The following is a 10348-nucleotide window of genomic DNA, read 5'->3' on the forward strand; positions in this document are numbered from 1 at the left end:
CAGCGGTATTGTTGGATGAAGCGGCCTAGACCGACATTACGCGTACTCTTACATGAGACTGGTTCTACCAACGTGCTTCGCACACAGGTGGTTGGTGGGTGACAGTTTCTCCAACTTTAGTTGAATCGGATTCAATGAACATGGTTCTTTCTGAAGATCAAAAAGCAATCACTATACCGCGTTGTGGTTTTTTATGCATAGGTAAGAACGGTTCTTGCTCAGCTCATAGCATCCACGTAAAACTTGCAACAACAAAGTAGAGGACGTCTAACTTATTTTTGTAAGGCATGTTGTGATGTGATATGGTCAAGACATGATGCTAAATTTTATTGTATGAGATGATCATGTTTTGTAACACAGTTATCGGCAACTAGCAGGAGCCATATGGTTGTCGCTTTATTGTACGAAATGCAATCACCATGTAATTGCTTTACTTTATCACTAAGCAATAGCGATAGTCGTAGAAGCAATAGTTGGCGAGACTACAACGATGCTTCGATGGAGATCAAGGTGTCAAGCCGGTGACGATGGTGATCATGATGGTGCTTTGGAGATCGAGATCAAAGGCACAAGATGATGATGGCCATATCATATCACTTATATTGATTGCATGTGATGTTTATTCTTCATGCATCTTATTTTGCTTAGTTCGGCGGTAGCATTTTAAGATGATCTCTCACTAAATTTCAAGGTATAAGTATTCTCCCTGAGTATGCACCGTTGCTACAGTTCGTCGTGCCGAGACACCACGTGATGATCGGGTGTGATAAGCTCTACGTTCACATACAATGGGTGCAAGCCAGTTTTGCACATGCGGAATACTAGAGTTAAACTTGACGAGCCTAGCATATGCGGATATGGCCTCGGAACACTGGAGATCAAAAGGTCGAGCGTGAATCATATAGTAGATATGATCAACATAGTTATGTTCACCATTGAAAACTACTCCATCCCACGTGATGATCGGACATGGTTTAGTTGATATGGATCACGCGATCACTTAGATGATTAGAGAGATGTCTATCTTAGTGGGAGTTCTTAAGTAATTTGATTAATTGAACTTTAATTTATCATGAACTTAGTACCTGATAGTATTTTGCATGTCTATGTTGTTGTAGATAGATGGCCCGTGTTGTTGTTCCGTTGAATTTTAATGTGTTCCTAGAGAAAGCTAAGTTGAAAGATGGTGGTAGCAACTAAACGGATTGGGTCCATAACTTGAGGATTATCCTCATTGCTGCATAGAAGAATTACATCCTAGAAGCACCGCTAGGTGACAAACCCGCTGCAGGAGCAACGATAGGTGTTCTGAACACCTGGCAGAGCAAAGCTGATGACTACTCGATAGTTCAGTGTGCCATGCTTTACGGCTTAGAACAGGGACTTCAACGACGTTTTGAATGTCATGGAGCATATGAGATGTTCCATGAGTTGAAGTTAATATTTCAAGCAAATGCCCGGGTTGAGATATATGAAGTCTCCAATAAGTTCTATAGCTGCAAGATGGAGGAGAATAGTTCTGTCAGTGAACATATACTTAAAATGTTTGGGTACCACAACCACTTGACTCAACTGGGAGTTAATCTTCCCGATGATAGTGTCATTGACAGAGTTCTTCAATCACTGCCACCAAGCTACAAGAGCTTCATGATGAACTATAATATGCAAGGGATGGATAAGACGATTCCTGAGCTCTTCGCAATGCTAAAGGCTGCGGAGGTAGAAATCAAGAAGGAGCATCAAGTGTTGATGGTCAACAAGACCACTAGTTTCAAGAAAAAGGGTAAAAGGAAGAAGGGAAACTTCAAGAAGAACAGCAAGCCAGTTGCTGCTCAAGTGAAGAAACCCAAGTATGGACCTAAGCCTGAGACTGAGTGCTTCTACTGCAAAGGAACTGGTCACTAGAAGCGGAACTGCTCCAAGTATTTGGCGGAGAAGAAGGATGGCAAAGTGAAGGGTGTATTTGATATACATGTTATTGATGTGTACCTTACTCATGCTCGTAGTAGTGCCTGGGTATTTGATACTGGTTTAGTTGCTAACATTTGCAACTCGAAACATGGGCTACAGATTAAGCGAAGATTGGCTAAGAATGAGGTGACAATGCGTGTGGGAAATGGTTCCAAAGTCGATGTGATCGCCGTCGGCATGCTACCTCTACATCTACCTTCGGGATTAGTATTAGACCTAAATAATTGTTATTTGGTGCCAGCGTTGAGAATGAACATTATATCTGGATCTTGTTTGATGCGAGACGGTTATTCATTTAAATCAGAGAATAATGGTTGTTCTATCTTGAGTAATATCTTTTATGGTCATGCACCCCTGATGAGTGGTCTATTTTTACTAAATCTTGATAGTAGTGATACACATGTTCATAGTATTGAAGCCAAAAGATGCAGAGTTGATAATGATAGTGCAACTTATTTATGGCACTACCGTTTAGGTCATATTGGTGTAAAGCGCATGAAGAAACTCCATTCTGATGGACTTTTGGAATCACTTGGTACTTGTGAACCATGCCTCATGGGCAAGATGACTAAAACTCCGTTCTCCGGAACAATGGAGCGAGCAACAGAGTTATTGGAAATCATACATACTGATGTATGTGGTCCAATGAACATTGAAGCTCGTGGCGGATATCGTTATTTTCTCACCTTCACAGATGATTTGAGCAGATATGGGTATATCTACTTAATGAAACATAAGTCTGAAACATTTGAAAGGTTCAAAGAATTTCAGAGTGAAGTGGAAAATCATCATAACAAGAAAATCAAGTTTCTACGATCTGATCGTGGAGGCGAATATTTGAGTTATGAGTTTGGACTTCATTTGAAACAATGTGGAATAGTTTCGCAACTCATGCCACCTAGAACACCACAGCGTAATGGTGCGTCCGAACATCGTAATCGTACTTTACTAGATATGGTGTGATCTATGATGTCTCTCGCTGATTTACCGCTGTCATTTTGGGGTTATGCTTTAGAGACAACTGCATTCACGTTAAATAGGGCACCATCTAAATCCGTCGATACGACACCTTATGAACTGTGGTTTGGCAAGAAACCCAGGTTGTCGTTTCTTAAAGTTTGGGGCTGCGATGCTTATGTGAAAAAGCTTCAACCTGATAAGCTCGAACCCAAATCAGAGAAATGTGTCTTCATAGGATACCCAAAGGAAACTGTTGGGTACACCTTCTATCACAGATCCGAAGGCAAGATATTCGTTGCTAAGAATGGATCCTTTCTAGAGAAGGAGTTTCTCTCGAAAGAAGTGAGTGGGAGGAAAGTAGAACTTGACGAGGTAATTGTACCTTCTCCCTTATTGGAAAGTAGTTCATCACTGAAATCAGTTCCAGTTATTCCTACACCAGTAAGTGAGGAAGCTAATGATGATGATCTTGAAACTTCTGATCAAGTTACTACCGAACCTCGTAGGTCAACCAGAGTAAGACCCGCACCAGAATGGTACGGTAATCTTGTTCTGGAAGTCATGCTACTTGACCATGATGAACCTACGAACTATGAGGAAGTGATGATGAGCCTAGATTCCGCAAAATGGCTTGAGGCCATGAAATCTGAGATGGGATCCATGTATGAGAACAAAGTATGGACTTTGGTTGACCTGCCCGATGATTGGAAAGCCATAGAGAATAAATGGATCTTCAAGAAGAAGACTGACGCTGACGGTAATGTTACTGTCTACAAAGCTCGACTTGTTGCAAAAGGTTTTCGACAAGTTCAAGGTGTTGACTATGATGAGACCTTCTCACCTGTAGCGATGCTTAATTACGTCTGAATCATGTTAGCAATTGCCGCATTTTATGATTATGAAATTTGGCAAATGGATGTCAAAACTGCATTCCTTAATGGATGCCTTAAAGAAGAGTTGTATATGATGCAACCAAAAGGTTTTATCGATCCAAAAGGTGCTAACAAAGTGTGCAAGCTCCAGCGATCCATTTATGCACTGGTGCAAGCCTCTCAGAGTTGGAATATACGCTTTGATAGTGTGATCAAAGCATATGGTTTTATACAGACTTTTGGACAAGCCTGTATTTGCAAAAAAGTGAGTGGGAGCTCCGTAGCATTTCTGATATTATATGTAGATGACATATTGTTGATCGGAAATAATACTGAATTTCTGGATAGCATAGAAGGATACTTGAATAAGAATATTTCAATGAAAGACCCCGGTGAAGCTGCTTATATATTGGGCATCAAGATCTATAGAGATAGATCAAGACGCTTGATTGGACTTTCACAAAGCACATACCTTGATAAAGTTTTGAAGAAGTTCAAAATGGATCAGGCAAAGAAAAGGTTCTTGCCTGTATTACAAGGTGTGAAGTTGAGTCAGACTCAATGCCCGACCACTGCAGAAGATAGAGAGAAAATGAAAGGTGTTCCCTATGCTTCAGCCATAGGCTCTATCATTTATGCAATGCTGTGTGCCTTGCTATAAGTTTAGCAGGGAGGTACCGAAGTAATCCAGGAGTGGATCACTGGACATCGGTCAAGAACATCTTGAAATACCTGAAAAGGACTAAGGATATGTTTCTCGTATATGGAGGTGACAAAGAGCTCGTCGTAAATGATTACGTCGATGCAAGCTTTGACATTGACCCGGATGACTCTAACTCACAAACCGGATACGTGTTTTTATTAAATGGTGGAGCTGTCAGTTGGTGCAGTTCCAAGCAGACCATCGTGGCAGGATCAACGTGTGAAGCGGAATACATAGCTGCTTCGGAAGCAGCAAATGAATGAGTCTAGATGAAGGAGTTCATATCTGATCTAGGTGTCATACCTAGTGCATCGGGTCCAATGAAAATCTTTTGTGGCAATACCGGTGCAATTGCCTTCGCAAAGGAATCCAGATTTCACAAGAGAACCAAGCACATCAAGAGATGCTTCAATTCCATCCGCGATCAAGTCAAGGAGGGAGACGTAGAGATTTGCAAGATACATACGGATTTGAATGTTGCAGACTCGTTGACTAAGCCTCTCTCACGAGCAAAACATGATCAGCACCAAGACTCCATGGGTGTTAGAATCATTACAATGTAATCTAGATTATTGACTCTAGTGCAAGTGGGGGACTAAAGGAAATATTCCCTAGAGGCAATAATAAAGTTGTTATCTATATTTCCTTATATCATGATAAATGTTTATTATTCATGCTAGAATTGTATTAACCGGAAACTTAGTACATGTGTGAATACATAGACAAACAGAGTGTCACTAGTTTGCCTCTACTTTACTAGCTCGTTGAATCTATGATGGTTATGTTTCCTAACCATAGACATGAGTTGTCATTTGATTAATGGGATCACATCATTAGAGAATGATGTGATTGACTTGACCCATCTGTTAGCTTAGCACGATGATCGTTTAGTTTGTTGCTATTGCTTTCTCCATAACTATACATGTTCCTATGACTATGAGATCATGCAACTCCCGAATACCGGAGGAACACTTTGTGTGCTACCAAACATCTCAACGTAACTGGGTGATTATAAAGGTGCTCTACAGGTGTCTCCGATGGTGTTTGTTGAGTTGGCATGGATCAAGATTAGGATTTGTCACTCCGATTGTCAGAGAGGTATCTTTGGGCCCTCTCGGTAATGTACATCACAATAAGCCTTGCAAGCAATGTAACTAATGAGTTAGTTACGTGATGTAGCATTACGGAACGAGTAAAGAGACTTGTCGGTAACGAGATTGAACTAGGTATTGAGATACCAACGACCGAATCTCAGGCAAGTAACGTATTGATGACAAAGGGAACAACGTATGTTGTTATGCGGTTTGACCGATAAAGATCTTCGTAGAATATGTAGGAACCAATATGAGAATCTAGGTTCCGCTATTGGTTATTGACCAGAGATGAGTCTCGGTCATGTCTACATAGTTCCCGAACCCGTAGGGTCCGCACGCTTAACGTTCGATGACGATCGGTATTATGAGTTTATGTGTTTTGATGTACCGAAGGTAGTTTGGAGTCCCGGATATGATCACGGACATGACGAGGAGTCTCAAAATGATCGAGACATAAAGATCGATATATTGGACAGCTATATTCGGACACCGGAAGTGTTCCGGGTGATTTCAGAGAAAACTGAAGTCCCGAAGGGGTTACCGGAACCCCCCGGGGAAGTATTGGGCCTTAGTGGGCCTTAGGGGAGAGAGAGGGCAGCAGCCTAGGAGGTGGCGCCCCCCCCCCCAAGGGGAGTCCGAATAGGACTAGGGGAGGGGGCACGGCCCCTCTTTCCCTCTCCCTCTCCCTCTCTTTCCTTCCCCCTTCCTCCTTCCTAGTAGGACTAGGAAAGGATGAATCCTACTCCTACTAGGAGGAGGATTCCTCCTCTCCTTGGGTGCCACTAGGGCCGGCTGGCCTCCCCCTTGCTCCTTTATATACGGGGGCAGGGGGCAGCCTAGAACACACAAGTTGGTTGTTCCAAGCCGTGTGTGGTGCCCCCCTCCACCATAATCCACCTCGGTCATATCGTAGTGGTGCTTATGTGAAGCCTTGTTCTGGTAGCAACATCATCACCGTCATCACGCCGTCGTTCTGATGAAGCTATCCCTCGAAGCTCTACTGGATCGTGAGTTCGCGGGATGTCACCAAGCCGAACGTGTGCAGATCGCCGAGGTGCCATACCTTCAGTGCTGAGATCGGGTGATCGTGAAGATGTACAACTACATCAACCACGTTGTGATAACGCTTCCGCTTACAGTCTACGAGGGTACATAGACGATACTCTCCCCTCTCATTGCTATACATCACCATGATCTTGTGTGTGCGTAGGAATTTTTTTGAAATTACTGCGTCCCCAACAGCATCTACAACCACAATTCACAAAACGGGCCCCCATATATGCGACCGTGACCACAGACAGTGTCAGTCATCACTCAAATGCCCGCGTCCATAACCTTCTCCCTCATTAGAGAATCCTTAAATCCACTCATACAACGTTAAAAATAACACATACTGTTCACCTACATCAACACACATATCATAGGGGAGTTCATACATACTATTAGACTGTAAAAAATTGGCATGTTCTACTAGCTATGAAATATGGCTATGGAGGAAGTTCACTAATGACCGCCCTTGTCGTTGACGTCTTCACTATGGAAGTAGCAGTCGAAGATGCAATATGGGGCATGCTAGTTATGCTCACCACCTGAGTTGTCAGATACGTCACTGGCCTCCCCCTCCACCTCTTTGGCAGGTAACCCAACGAGGGAACGAACTGTCCGGGTTTCTCCATTGTGAGGGCATTCTCCATCCGTGCTTCGCCTGGATGCTGGCATGGAGGTTATCCTTGGCCTTGTCCTCTGCAGGATTATACGACGCGGCATGCGACTCGGTCTCCGTGGCGTGGCACAGCTTCTCCCGAACAAAACGGGCATGCCGCTCCTCGGCACATTCATGGTCATGCCGTCTGGCGGCATTGACCTCGGACTCAGACCCCGACATCATGGTGACTAGGCTCCATCGTAGGGGTTGCGCTGCTAGCCCGGGGTCGTCTGGTTGGACATGGCAGTACCTTCAACCGATGCTCGCCGCCTTTGGTTTCGCCGTGCTCACAAGCCTCGAGCCGCCGGCACCCGCCGGATCCAAGCCCAACCTGCGCTGACGCAATTGATTCCCAACGGAGAGACTCCGACGGTGGAGCTTGGGTTTCCTCCTGGGACCCAGCGAAAAGCTAGTCAGACAGCTAACTCCTCCTTGTCCACGTATGGGAAGAGGTCCCAGTCAATGGATCGAGAGTTGCTGGAGTTGGATCCACTGCCCAACATGCTGGAGAAGGCCAGGGATCGTCGGAGAGGAGACGGGGGCGGAGCAGACTTGAAGTGGAGTCGAGTGGCTAGGGTTAGGTCCGGAATGAAAATAGGGATGCATATTTGTAGGGTTGGGTGGGCCAGCGTGGGCTAGAACTGACGTCACTACAAGAAATCTGTTAATACGTGACGGATTTAGTCCGTCACAGATCAATGGAAAACTGTCATGGGTGCCCATCCTTGACGGATCCGAAATCCGTCATGTATATCGCGTCATAATTTGATATGGCACCTACCATGACGGCTCTTGGCCATCATGGATCTGCCCCAAGCCCGCCCAGGCCCAAACCATTGTGACGGAACAGTCCGTCATGGACTAACGCCATGTAGGATTTTCAGTTGACCAATTCGAATGATGTGGCAGCATACGTGGATACTATTTTTCATCACATGAACCGTCATGGATTTTGGCACAATTTAAAGGGCGATTTAAATTTGGCTGGGCCCATTTCCCTTGGACAAAATTTGACCCAGTACGTTGTTAGCATTATGCATTACCCAAATCCTACAAATTTTGGCCCAACAAAAAAGTATTTGCAAAGTGTAAAACATTACACAGTTTATGCTGTCATCTGCATGTATCTACAAAATAGCAGTTTACAAAATCAGCTATGAAATGATAACTTGTAACATAGATTGACAAATTACATCACAACACATATTGACACTATATATCACAACAGAGTTAGGAACCGGTATAGTCCATTTTACATCAATAGAGCACATAAACTACTATTATTCAAGCTCTTGCGGTCGGCGCCCTTGATGGCAACTATCATGTCATGGTGGATTATGATGGGCAGCACCAAGTAAATCGCTATCCAATCTTACCTAGTATATTTACAAGAATATTAGAAGTTTGTAATTATGAATAGATAGTAGAAATAAGAGAATTGCAACAAATATAAAAATGAATTACATGTTGTCCAAAATTCTTCAATCTTATAGTGCCTACAAATGAGAATAACATTGTATCTACTATAAAACAAGAGTGAACATGAGGTTGCTTAAAATAAATCCAAAGAAAAGTGTGTCAAATGACAAAGTAACAAAACACACATCACAGAACTCCAAGTACTATAGCAGCAGTAGTTGAGACCATATAAACCCGGCAACAATAATGAAATGAACTTAACCAGTATATATTTATACAAGGTGACAACAGTGGCAAACCACATAAGCTTGCACAAGAACTACAAATTTAGTGTGTGATAACAAATTTAGTGTGTGATAACAACAGATTAAGGACAGGAGAAGGTGCATGATAACAACTAGCTAAGGAGACCAGGCCAGCTAGTCCTCTGCACTGAATACGGGTAGTGTGTCACATTAATCCTATCAAATTTGATTAGAACAAAGTATATGCCTGATAAGAGTAGCAGTAATATACTTGCACCAATTGCATATTTGCATTTGATTTGACATGAATCAAAACCAGAAATCCAAAAGAAAAAACTTAATCATGAATGCATCCGCTGAAGGAATGTGTGTCGATTAACTTAACTAAAAAGGATAGATGGTGGCATCAACAACTTGGGTAAACATTTTATACACATGACCTGCAGGCAATATTTGACAAACAAATGTAAAATTCTTCACATGACCATCCAGTGTGTGAATACAAGCAAGCATCAAATGAAAAGGCACAATTTTCTAGATCTCCTTCATGTCTAGTATGGTCCAACTTGTGGGATCAAAAGAGATTGATTAATCAAATGAATATGCTCATATTTGTTTAAGTTGGCTGATGATTCTCCTAGCTCATTAACAGAACAGAGAGAGACCTTCAGTGGCGTAGGGGTCGGCCCTCCTCTCCTGCATGCCATTGCAGCTACTCCATGATATGGCCCTCTTCCCTTCCCTTGACACAGCCCAACCAGATGAGATGGCATCAAAGTTCCTGTACAACTGATAACAGAGGTTTTGCTTCAAACTATTGCATTAGCAAAATTTTCCAAATCACTAGATAAGCTGGTGATATTGTAGCGAAATTGTTAAAATCATATTAGCAGCCAAACAAATTCAGGTATTGCAGCAGCAAGATAGCAGAAACTGATGGGTTAAAATCATATTAGCAGCCAACTTGGGAATAGAACAAAATTTGCATAGCCAGCCCAACGCAGGCGAGCACATCGAGTAGGGGCAGCCATCCAGGAGGCGAAGACGGTGCAAGGGGGCATAGCGTGCGATGGAGAGGGGCCGCTAGAGACACGTCGGCGATGGACGCGGCGCTATAGCCGAAACCCTAGCCATGGGCTAGGGGTTGCGGGCGAGCACCGGACACCGGGAGCGGCATCCAGCCGGACTAGACGGCAGAGGGTTGGAGACCCGCCAGAATCGACGGGCGCTGGTCCCAGCGTGAGGGGTCGCACGTGAGAGAGAGATGGGTTGCGAGAGGGTTGGATGGGTCGGGGATTCGGTAGATTTGGCAGCTGCCGATGCTGCGAGGTGAGAGGTGGGGAGGAGGGCGGCGATGAGCTTTTGATGAGGGAGATGAA

This window comes from Triticum dicoccoides, chromosome 4A (assembly GCF_002162155.2).
Source record: "Triticum dicoccoides isolate Atlit2015 ecotype Zavitan chromosome 4A, WEW_v2.0, whole genome shotgun sequence".
Lineage (NCBI taxonomy): Eukaryota > Viridiplantae > Streptophyta > Magnoliopsida > Poales > Poaceae > Triticum > Triticum dicoccoides.